Source organism: Lactuca virosa, chromosome 1 (assembly GCF_052849685.1).
Source record: "Lactuca virosa cultivar CGN04683 chromosome 1, Lactuca_virosa_CGN04683_v6, whole genome shotgun sequence".
Classification (NCBI taxonomy): Eukaryota; Viridiplantae; Streptophyta; class Magnoliopsida; order Asterales; family Asteraceae; genus Lactuca; species Lactuca virosa.
Window position 1 is genome coordinate 50420810 of NC_136426.1, and position 13258 is coordinate 50434067.

Genomic DNA, 13258 nt, shown 5'->3' on the forward strand with positions numbered 1-13258 from the left:
AAAGATCTACCATTCTTTGGGAAGGACCATGAGGACTCTTAAAAGCACATAAAAGAGGTGGTGGAGATTTCAAATTATTTTAATGCTGCAAAAGTAAGTAAATATGCGGTAATGCTTCGACTTTTGCCATTCACATTGAAGGGTGAAGCTAAGGAATGGTAAAATCACTTCCCTTTGGAGAAATCATGACATGGGCTGATTTTAAGATTGAGTTCATAAACCAGTTTACCCCTCCTTCAAAATGGCGAAGCATAAAAGAAACATACAAAATTTTCAACAATTCGAAGGGGAGTCGCTATACGAAGTTTGGGAGCGTTACAAGAGATTGTTACGACATTACCCTCAACATGACTTCAATGTGTAACAAGAAATCTAGATATTTTATAATGGAGTCAATGTGTGCACTCGCTAACTTTTAGACTCTCAAGGGTTCTGTAACATTCCAAAAAAATTCAACAAATTTAAACTTTTCAAAACAACCCATTTATGGAAAAAAGTGTTTACAAAAACATTGTCTCCAAAACTTGATATAAAATTAGAGTCACCCAAGATCCAATCTATTGTAAAACCAAGGATGGGTATGGTCACGCCTTTGCCTTGTCACGAATCATCTGAAGAAACTGAAACCATAAACAAAACTGTAAGCACGAAGCTTAGTGAGTTCCCCCAAAGTACCAACACACAAACAAATAGCACATACACAACAACAGCATGTATTGGGTCCACAGCTAAAAGACTGCATTACCCCTGAGCCCACAGTATAAATCTGGCTTGCCTATTAGGCCCACAACTCACATATGGCCTGCTCTTGAGCCCACATCATAAGTCTGGCTTGACCTCGGGCCCACAACTTATGTCTGGCTTGCTCCCCAATGTTGGGTTTTGAGCATTATAACACTCCTAAGGTGTACATGCAACCCTAAATACCTTGGATCTATGTTTTCTCTATTATACATGCAAACTTGAACTTTCCAAGGTATTACCCTAACTAGCATACAAAACATTGATACTTGGGTAATAAAACAAGTTAGAAGACATACCTTTTATTGTAGTTGGAAGCCTTGGACCTTTAAGAACTTAGTGCCCCAAGTGTTGCACCTCAAATGGAATCACACAACACCACCAACAATTGGAATAACTTGAGAGAATGATACTTCCACTCACAAATCGGCTAGCCCTCTTATCACTGTCACTAGTACCCACTTAAGTGCCAATTTCATGAGCCTTGGGGTTTCTTATATAGTGTGGCAAACTAGGGTTACACCATGTAACTCATGACTTTCCACATTCCTCATGATCCATGGGTTTTAACCTCTATGGAGTATCCATGGGTCACCACATGGGTTTAGCCCAACATGAAGAACTATGGATCATAAGCCCACTTTATAAGAATGAATGATTTACCAAATCAATCCCAATTTATTTAATTAGTCTCTTTTGATCACAAAATTAATTCCAAACTAATTCTTGATCAATACTAATTAAATAATATGATTTCATATTAATATATTAGAACTTATAATATATTAATAAATCATAAATATCCTCTTCTCACAAAAGTCTATCCAAATTGTTCCGATGTCATGCAACCCAAATGGACCATGCTACTCTCGGGTCAAGTACATACCAATAATAGTTATGGGCTTAGACATATAATCCAACACCCAACCCAAACAGTCATCAGACTGGAATACCAATGTTCAGCCCTCAGTACGAGTCTGCCATACCAACCGGTCCTCAACTCGTATCTGGAATGCTACTGAGCCCTCAGTATGAGTCTGGCATGCCCTACCCAGCCCTCAGCTCATATCTAGAATGCTCCAATACCCTGAAGTCCTCAGTACGAGACTGGCATACCACCGGGTCCTCAACTCGTATCTGGAATGCACCCGAGCCCTTAGTATGAGTCTGGCATGCCCTACCCGGCCCTCAGCTCATATCTAGAATACTTTAGGGTTTGTTGGCTACAGCACGAGCAGTACAACCTCAACCCAACTCAATATGCCAACAGATAACAAACATATATAGGTAATCATGCAGACATAATCATAGGTAGTCCTACTGATCTACCATTCTAGCATATCGGCAACTAACATACAATCATGCAGATCTATTCCATACTCGGTATATCAGTGAATAGCAAGATATAAAACCAATGGGCCGGCCTTGGAGCCTTCAACCCGTAGGTACAGTGAGGAAAACTCACCTCACACTGCTCAATCATACAGACGATCCCTGGCAGTTGGCTGATAGATCCCCGAGCTGTCAATATCAAGACAACACCCCATCAACAACTGATCCCACGAATAATCTATGACTTCAGATCCGCTAAAATCCACGCGCTATCAAATACCACAATGACAACCCATCAGCATCTAGCCCCTGACTCACACTATGAGTCCAAATTAGGGTAAAAGACCTTTTTACCCTTCTCAAGCTTGGCCCAAAGCCAAGGCCCAAACTAGTTGACTAAACGCCCAAAATCCAAAATAAACATCTAAGGCCCAAATATGGCCCAATTTTTCCAAATTGGGCCCAATTCCTTTCGTGGGCCTTTATCCAAGAAAGTCCAACAAGCCACAACAGCCCAACCATAAAAATCCTGATGGCCCAACAGGGCCCAACACAACCAAGCCCAAACTGAAGCCCAACATGAAAGAGTCCAAGTCTGCCGAGTACGCAGGGCGTACTCATCCTGTACGATCAGCGTACAACATGGAAGGGTTGTACACGGAGTGTACATACTTGTACGCCCAACGTACTCACCAGCCATGGCCATCTTTCCAATTTAGCACTTAATCCATCAAGACTTGGGTCCAAACTCATATCTGACTTCCCCAAGGTGGTTAATCACATAAAGTTGCCAACTTTATGTGCATGCATCGCTAAATGGGACTCTAGAGCTCAAAGGAACTTAATCATTGACTTAATACATGCATGGAACGAAAACCACCATAAAGTTTGCACCTTTATGCCCAAGGTGTTGGGTTTTTAGTATACTACAACATCCTATGGTGCACATACAACCCTAAAAGCTTTGGATCTTTGTTTTCTCTAATTATACATGCATATGGTTTCCAAAGCTTTAAGCCTACAACTAGCATACAAATAACATATGTATAATAAGACAAGTTTTAGAGATAACTCTTGATGTTGTTTATGTTGCTAGAAAGACTTTGGACTTTAAGAACTTAGTGCCCCAAGTGTTGCACCTCAAATGGAATCACAACTCACCTAGGACAAAGGTGACTATTAAGAGAGAATTTCCATGCCCCAAAAACACCTCCATGAACTCCAAGAACTAGAAGTATGGCGTTTTTAGGTTATGGAGCTTATATTTATATGTAGGATTCCAAGAGTCATGGGTATAACCCAAATCCATACCCATGGGTTTTATGATCCATGGTTCATGTGGCCCAACTCTTTATGTATCCATACATAAACTTAGTCCAATATGGATCATAAGTCCAACAAATATAAATATAACCAATTACCATAATTAGTCCCCATAGATTTAATTAGTCTCTTTTGATCAGTAAATTAATTCCAAACTAATTCTTGATCAATACTAATTAAATCATATGATTTCATATTAATACATTAGAACTTATAATATATTAATAAATCATATATAACCTTTTCTCAAAAGTCCATCCTAACAAATTGCCCATATGTTATGCAACCCAAATGGACCATGCTACTCTCGGGTTGAGTACATACCAATAATAGTTATGGGCTTAGACATCTAATCCAACAGTCTCCCACTTGGATAAGTCTAAAACTATTATTGCAAATATGACTCCAAAATCACGACTAGCAATCGTAGCTCTTAAAAGCCGCTGTCGAACTCTGACCTAGTCAATGACGTGTCCATTAGATAAGGGATCATATATTCCTCCATTCTAGATATCATATGGACTGAGACATGGATTATAATCATTCTCTCTGTCCATCTGTTGTTTCCCGATTTCTGATTTATTACGACCGACTAATTGAACAAATCAAATCAGTCTAGGCTCGGCCGAGCACTTAGGGTTGTCATCACTAAATCATCGAGGGGCCCACAGATATCGATTTTATCCACATGGGGTAAAAGGAATGGATGAACTTTGACCCAAATGCTCGCTTGTACTCACTCATCAAATTACACACAACGATATGTTTTATAACATCCAAGTTACTAGTGCGTTTACATATGTCAATGTGCAACTGACTCGCAACTACAACTCACACGTCTCTGTTTGAAGAATATATGATATTATCGTCTCATGATCACTCGTGATAAAATCCATGAAGTGATTCAAATGAGTGTGGGTTTAATCCAATACTCGAATCTTATTCCATGAGCACTCATGAATACTGTAGCTATGTCTAAAACATCTAGACATACTACAGACCCATTCATGACAGTCTTTCCTCAATACCTACTTCCAAAGTATGATCGACTGTGGACGGTGTGAATAACCTAGTTATTCGGGAAGTCAAAACATGCAAAATGAAATACAAGAATAATACTAATCCTATATGGCCCCAAAACGTTTGAGCCATATTGATTACTCATTATTCATTGTATAATGTTTCAAATAATCAACTTAATACTTGAACTAAAACAATAGTTATCCCATGCTACAAGCATGCACACTATGTTTACCTATGGTCCTTTCTTTGTGGAATAGATCAATTGAAAACATTTCAATGATGCTCATTTCACAATTCCAAATCCTTATGACAAATGTAAGAATACAAGATTCTTTGCCAATCTATTAGATTCTAAACTTATATGCAATGACCCTCTTGTAATGACTATGCACAAAAGTCACAAAGACTTGGCAATAGACATTACAAAGTATTCCAATGGAGAGCAATTCCATGGAAATGAAGTCTCACATTCAAAGTACATTCCTTTGAACATCCTTCTTGCATTAAGTTTTCTAATCTTACACAGATTTAAATAATAACTTCCACTTATGGAAACATTTCCATATTCCCATTTTGACTATCACTTCTGAACAACAGTTTCCTCTTTTCAGAATATGTTAATATGGTCCTTCCAAAATTAACACTATACTTCCAACTGTCCATGAGCAACCAATCTTTGGTAAGCCTCCGATTGTCCTCAACAATTGCTTAATCATTTTACTCATAAACACTTCTGGTCCTTTTTCCCTCTTAATGCCCTAGGCATTTGGAAATTTTAGAACACATAGAAATATTATAGCATATGTAATCGATCCTATAGCTGAAGCCTATGGGATACGATTCATAATATCTCACATAAAGACATGATCCTAGACCAGTCTTTAGCTATAATTTTTTCTATTAGCCATGTTCTCAAAATTCGGATGATGAAGAGGGATGTCGTAATCATAATCGAATATTGGGAACGCAATTAATATTTCCATATATCGAATTTCCTTATGTTGAACCATTCCAACATAACATTCATATATATATTTGACTAAATTCGATTAAAATCTCAATTTAAGCTTTTAGAATTGGAGTGAAGTATAATTTCCTCTCCCTTAATTATAGCAAAACAACTTTTCAAACCCTGCAACGTTGTAAATTGAAACTTTTTTTTTCTATAATTAACATTGATAACTTGCAACACTTAACATAATAATCATGCTCCCACTAACATGATAATTATATTCTTATCAGCATAACACTTATGCTCCCACTAGCTTTGACATGTATCAAGAAATCAGTTGGACTTCTAGAAATCAATACTTTATTGACTTTCATTACCAAAGTTCAGGTTTCTGATACGAGATGCTTCGATAAGACTTTATCTAAGCTTCCCAAAATCATACACCTTTCCTTAAATAGCTCACATGTGTGTCTAAACAATTTTAGAACTATGAAAAGGGGTGTCATAATCATAGTCTCAACTGTTTATACCTTTGCCATTGCTCACAATTCGAATTATGAAAAGGGATGATGTAATCATAATTGAATTTGAGAATGCAAATATCACAATTTCTATCTCCTTCAAATCTACTTAGTGAAAGCGTTTCCTCACCATCATTTTCATGAATCGAAAAGAAACCTTATGACACTTAGATTTTATGGTGTATGTGTTCCTATCCATATGAATTTGTCAAAAACATAACCACAAGAGGAGGTTAGTGCCAAATCCAAACTCATATGGATTGAACTCGTTCAATCTTAACTTCTTGCCATCTGGCAGCATAAGGGCCTACCATTGCTTCCAAGTAGTTATTCAAACACCTGAGAACTCATAGAACTCACATGCATAGTCAACTTTAACTGGAATGGCACAGAAACAAGAATATGTCAACACGATAGGCTATAAACCTCAAGTCATGTGCTAGTGATAAACAATACCCTTGATTAGTTCTTGAAACTTTTCAAGATCTTTAAGACTCCCACTGACCTCTTGACATATAAGATTCTCTTTTCAAGAACCATTCCTTGACAAAGCAAATATTCAAGAGTTAGTGCAGATTCTTATCCAGACAAACACTTCACACAATTGGCCTTAGTTGGTCTTTGTTTTATCCAAAACATCACAACTTACCAATTTCAAATGTACAAGAGTAGAAAACATTTTACTATACATTTGATAAGTGTTTTAAACCTTTCGTAAGATTATTTCACTCAAGGTTACAATCTTGGAGTATCACTCTAAGACTTGTTTTGGAATGAAGTATGACTCATCTTCTTGATTTAACCATTTCAAACAATTCACGATTCCTCTTCTTAGCCATACAAATGCACTAAGATGTCCTTAGAGGATCAATTGTGATATGGTTTTCCATAACCATTAAGATGATCATAAAACATGATACTAAAGTACTCTCCCATCTTTTCAGATTGGAGAAACTTTTATCTTTCTGCCTAATTTGATTCTTCTCATTCGTCCTGCCATACATTGAAACGTTTCCAATGTTTCAGAATTATACTTAAACTTGTAAGCACAACCATATTTACTAAACTTTAGTAAATCATGACGAATAGCCTTATCGTTCTTTGTGGTGGACCTGATTAGCGCACAACCAAGTGTACCCGATCTCCTAGTCCTTCACTTGACTCACATATACATCGGAACAAGGAATTAGTCTTTATTTCCCAAAGATGAAAATTCTCATTCATCATACAATACAACTTGCATGATTCCAAGTTTCTATCCAACTGAAACTTGGGTGATGAAAGTCTTTCCTTATTTGGTAAATTATGACACTACCACAAACGAAAGAATCAAATCCATTTTCCAATATTGTTATCAATGGAATCATATAAACAACAATTTTCACTAATCCCATTGTAAGGATACTTAAAATAAATAAAATCAAAAAATTTCCTTTTATTTTAAAATTACGGAAAAACTTATCCTTACAATGCAAATACATATGAAAACTATGTTGTTATCTATTCCTAAGCAATCTATCATAACTCTTAAGCAACAGCTCAAAATTTTGATCTTCGACTCATGCGATCGAAATCTATCTTCGTGATCAGATTCAGCATACTCTTCTTCTAAGCTTCCTCTCCTTTTTCGATTCTACAAAACATCAAAATGCGACCTAGTCACATCATGTAATAAGAATCTCCAAATAGGAACTCAATAGAGTTAGATAGTGGACTTTACCTGAAGCATAGTCAAATTTTTCACTTTTACCATCCTAGTGAACTTTCAGGTAAATAATGCAGCTTCACAACCAATGCCCCTTCCTTTGGAAATAGAAACATATGGACTCTTTAGTAATGGTACATGGGACTATCTCAGACTTAGCCTTTCACTTTACCATTTGGTCAACCGAGTTGACTATAGTTGATCCCTTTCCATTGGGAAGAGAAGACTTTTCTGGACGACCAATGTTTCCATTGTCAATGTCCATGAAATTTTGGGAAGTAGATCTTCCAATCAAATTTGCTTTACCAGTGCTCCAAATCATTTCTGATTCAGCAGCAACAAGCAAATAGGTAAGATCGATAAGGTTCATGTCGTGGTCTGTCACATAGTAGTCCTTCAAAGAACCCGCTATATGACTTAGGAAGTGATTGAAGAACCCAATCAATAGTCAACTTCCTTGAGACTTCGACACTCAACTCTCCCAACTTGTCAATATGTGACTTCATCTCCAAGATGTGAGCACATATAGACATTGCTTGCCAATAGGGATTGAGTGACCTTGTACTTTTCAAGAACTTGTGGGTTAGGGAGAATAATTGGAGGAGGTGGAGGAAGTGAAGTATGATTTCCAGTCGTATTAATGCAAAACAAGGGATTAATCTTTCACCTTGATTGCCATTTGGGATATCATCTTCATTAGGAAAGCTTTATCCAAAAGGATAAGGAAGACCATAGTTGTCATAACTAGACATCTATGAGGGAGAAATTCAAGTTTAGTTGATTTAAGTCCTTAATATAACACCCAATATGAAATATTAAGGCTAGGACCCAACACAATATTTTATAACTTGGAAGAGGGATGCCGTAATCCAAGCTACAAAATATTTGAAGGTAGGTAAATGACGATTTACCAATTTCCACCATGAAAAACGAAATTTAACATTAGGTTTTAAATGAATTAAAACTCCTAGATCTTTTGAGATTCATTGAACTATTCAATGACATGTTTAAATCTCGACTGTGCCCTTCAAGTTTGTGACTGGGATGCTGAGGATCACAAACAAGGAGTGAATAACCATGCAAATTAACTTGGTACACTTAATGTTACAACCACCTAATCAATGTGTCGGTTAACCACACACGCTCCATTGATCTATGATTAACATCAAGCTACCCTTTGCCACACATTGTCAGTCCCAGATTAGTATGTCGGTTAACCACACACGCTCCACTAACGACTTAACAAGGTGCAAAGTGTAATTTCATGGGTTAGCACCAAATCCACATTTTCCTAAAGTAACTAAGATTGTGAATTTAATAAAGTTTAGTTACTTTATATTTATCATTATATTTTTATTGAAGGGAGAATTAATGTCCTGTACTACCCGTTCGGCTAACGACCCTCCACCAGTCAAGGAAGCGGTGGGTGAGAGTGGACACCCATTAAACTGTCATTTTATAGGCAGTTACCTTATACCCCCTTATAGACCGGCTTCGTGAATGAGGCCTACTAACGGTAAGACTGACTTACTCTTATACATATATATAAATATTAAACCTATAATATTATAAATAGTATAAGGGTTGAATTTTAAACTTTTAGAATTCTAAGGGTTGGAATTAAAGTATACATGGGGGGGGGGGGCTTTACAAATTCCAAAACTTGAGGGCAAGTTTTGAACAATTCAAAAACTCTTGGTTTCCATAACTTATGAGTTTAATATGGTTTTTATGGAAGACTTTTCAAGTTCCATAACTTGAGGACAAGTTACGGAAGACATAAAAACTATTTTATGATGACATTAAAATAAGACCTTTCATTTTTTTTCATAACCTATGAATCTTAATGAACTTTTAAAAGAAAAAACTCTTCATTTTCCATAACTTGAGAACAAGCTATGGAGTTCATAAAAACCAATAAGATCAAATATTCCAATTAACACAATAATCAAATAAATTTTCCATGATCTAGATTAAGCTCATAATAACAAGATAATTCATATCAACTATTTACAAGAAATTAGTCTATTACATAAACTAATAAAATCTTGAAACTATGACAATTATCTTTTATTTGGATGAGGATAATTATTTTCACAACATAAAATCGAATTTTTTATCAAGAAAACATTTTATAGTAATTATCTAAATCCAAATTAAGCCAAGAAATCCAAAAATCTGCCAGACCCGTCACCACCTCGTGGTAATTTTTACCACCTCGTGGCGATCAGGCAGAGTCCAAAAAAACGATTTTTTAGCTTTGAAAAAATAACCAAGCATCAAATATAATAAAAACAACCCATGGCTATGATACCACTGTTAGGTTTTAGTATCCTACAACATTCTATGGTGCACATACAACCCTAAAAGCTTTGGATCTATGTTTTCTCTAATTATACATGCATATGGTTTCTAAAGCTTTAAGCCTACAACTAGCATACAAATAACATATGTATAATAAGACAAGTTTTAGACATACCTCTTGATGTTGTTGATGTTGCTAGAAAGACTTTGGCCTTTAAGAACTTAGTTCCCCAAGTGTTGCACCTCAAATGGAATCACAACTCACCTAGGACAAAGGTGACTCTTGAGAGAGAATTTTCATGCCCCAAAAACACCTCCATGAACTCCAAGAACTAGAAGTATGGCGTTTTTAGGTTATGGAGCTTATATTTATATGTAGGATTCCAAGAGTCATGGGTATAACCCAAATCCATACCCATGGGTTTTATGATCCATGGTTCATGTGGCCCAACTCTTTATGTATCCATACATAAACTTAGTCCAATATGGATCATAAGTCCAACAAATATAAATATAACCAATTACCATAATTAGTCCCCATAGATTTAATTAGTCTCTTTTGATCAGTAAATTAATTCCAAACTAATTCTTGATCAATACTAATTAAATCATATGATTTCATATTAATATATTAGAACTTATAATATATTAATAATAATATATAACCTCTTCTCAAAAGTCCATCCTAACAAATTGTCCTGATGTTATGCAACCCAAATGGACCATGCTACTCTCGGGTCGAGTACATACCAATAATATTTATAGGCTTAGACATTTAATCCAACACAAGGAACCCATGATATATCCAGATCTACAATTACAAGCTTCAAAAACGACTTTAACTCCCAATTATCAACCAAAAGGGTTAAAATGACCAAAAAATGAACCAAGAAGAAGATCCATGAAATGAAAATGCAAGGTTTGGACTTTATACCTCCCAAACCACCAAAAGGAGACGCAAATGTTGGATCATAAAGCTTTCCTTCAAAGAAGAAGTCTTCAAGTTTCTACTTCTTCTTCTAGATCCAAAAAACCCTCCATAAAACCTCACAAGAGCTCAAGATCACCAAACATGCGCTAGGGGCCGAATTAGGGTTTTTAGAGTATGGAGGTTAGCTTAGGAATGATCAAAAGAGGCTATCATAAAGCTTATGTAGGGTACAACATAAAAATTAGGGTTTTTCTTACTCACCCTCGTAAGCCCAGCGTACGAGGCCTCGCAATCCCTCATCACCCTTCGCAGTACGCCAAGCATACACCACTTTATGCCAAGCGTACTAACCTCCGCAACAATACGCCCCGCGTACTCCCTTGGTACGCCCCACGTACAAGGGTCGCCTCTTTAAAGACCTAAAACACTCCGAAGTCCATAACTTCCTCGATCTAAGCCCGTTTCCGACGAACTTTATATCCACGGAAAGGTGAAGAGAAGCCCTACACTTATAGCAACACATCATAGCCTTAAAACTCCCCGAACCAAACCCAAAATTCATAAAGGACCAAGTTAAAAAATTACGATTATTCCCTTGGGCTCCGAAACACCATCGAACACTCGGGCCACTTAAACTTAAACACCCTCATCCAAAAAGGGCCAAATCCTTTCTCCCCCAAGATACCAAGCCTTATGATAACTGATGATCGGGCCACAACCCTGAATAATGAAGTGATTCGAAACCGGGTGTTACAGGTTCATGACAAAGAAGGATCCGATAACAAATAAATATTTGATTGAAGAATTTACTAAGCATTCAAGAAAGTATCGTAGCCCAAAGGAGGATTTCACTAGAGAAAAACCATATAAAGACAGAGGTCAAGATTCTATCGCTTTAGTAATTTCAAAGCTCGACGCCATGCAAGAAAGGATCACAAAAATGGGTGGAACAATTCATGATAGATGCGGAGCTTGTGGAGGACCCCATTCTACAAGGGATTGTGAATTGGAGTACAAGAGAGATCTAGATACGAAAGAAATTCAACAACTAAAGAATGATCACAACCAAATAGAACAAGTCCAATTCGAGAAAATATCTGCTCTTGAGTCAATGCTATTTGGATTTATGGAAGCTAGTGAAAAACGACATGATGCTACAGATGCAACGCTTAGAGAACAACAAGAATCTATTTTGAGCATCTACATGCAAGTCGGGGAATTGACAAAACTTGTGCAAGAAAAACTACCAGATTCACCTTCAAGAACAACCAAGCCAATCCCAATCTCTCAAGTCACGGGAATGAAAAAAGAACCAAAGCGGAAACATAATGAAGATGTCAACCTGAAAATACCAGAAAGCTCAAAAAAGAAATTCAACAAAAGGGTTGCCTACAAAAAATCAAGGTTCAAGATGATGGAGAACGGGGAGGTTACACTTGCACTTGAGCCAACATAAAAGGGAAGGATTCCGGCTCACAACTCCTAAAAAAGAAGCGCTTATCGGGAGGCAACCCGATGTTTTAATAGTTTGTATTTTCTTTTCTTTTTGATTTTTTTGATTTTTTGTTTTCATTTTTAGCTTTGATTTAGTTTAACCGAATGATGATGTGTTGTTCTAGTTCTTGATCTTATTTTTGAAGTGTTGAAAGAAAATGCACAGTGAAGGAGCTTAATTGGAAGAAGCCGAGAAATTTTTGAAGATTACAACTGAAGACCATATTTTTGAATAAGTGTGGAGTTCCTACAAAATAAAGAGAATAGTTTGAAGAATTTTATAGGAAGAAAAGGTCGAGAATGCTCCTAAGCCATTAAGAAGTAAATATTCATTATTTTGGCTTTAAATTACCTTCTGTGAAGTTACCACGACGTGGCCATTATTACCATGTTGTGGCATTTTTGTTTATCGCGATCAACACTCTTGTCGACCTACCCCCATGACGTGGCCATGATCTCCACGTCGTAGCCCCTGTTCAATATCTTTTTGAAGATGGTTCTTTGGTTTATTTATATCCGACACATTTTATTTACAAGAAGAAGGCTCAGAACTAGTATTTTCCAGCAAATTATACGGGATGTCAACCAAACAACTTTCAAATTCAATCTCTCCACTAGTACCCCTATCATCGACACCGACTTACTTTACTATTCTCTAATCCGACTAGGTACACTGCCTATAAGTTCATAGTTAGTTAAGTTTTGTTAGGTTATAAGTTTAATAGTTGATTGGTATACTTTATGCACATCACCATGACGTGGAGATTGGTCTGGTCGCGACTATTTTTTATAGATTCTGCCACGACATGGTAGCATGTCTGCCAAGGTGTGGTAAGCGAATTTTGATTGGGAGCAAGTTGAATGACCATGGCGTAGCCATTGGTTGGGCACAATATGGAAGGCACCTAGAGTTAAATTTAACCGTTGACTTT

General features: G+C 36.7%; 1 non-coding gene across 1 annotated transcript; it reads right to left on the reverse strand.

The window, feature by feature from the left end:
• Positions 1-247: 247 nt before the first annotated feature.
• Positions 248-354, reverse strand: LOC145151828 (small nucleolar RNA R71). The gene has a single exon (XR_013732380.1). It is a non-coding gene; the product is annotated as a small nucleolar RNA R71 (small nucleolar RNA).
• Positions 355-13258: the final 12904 nt, after the last annotated feature.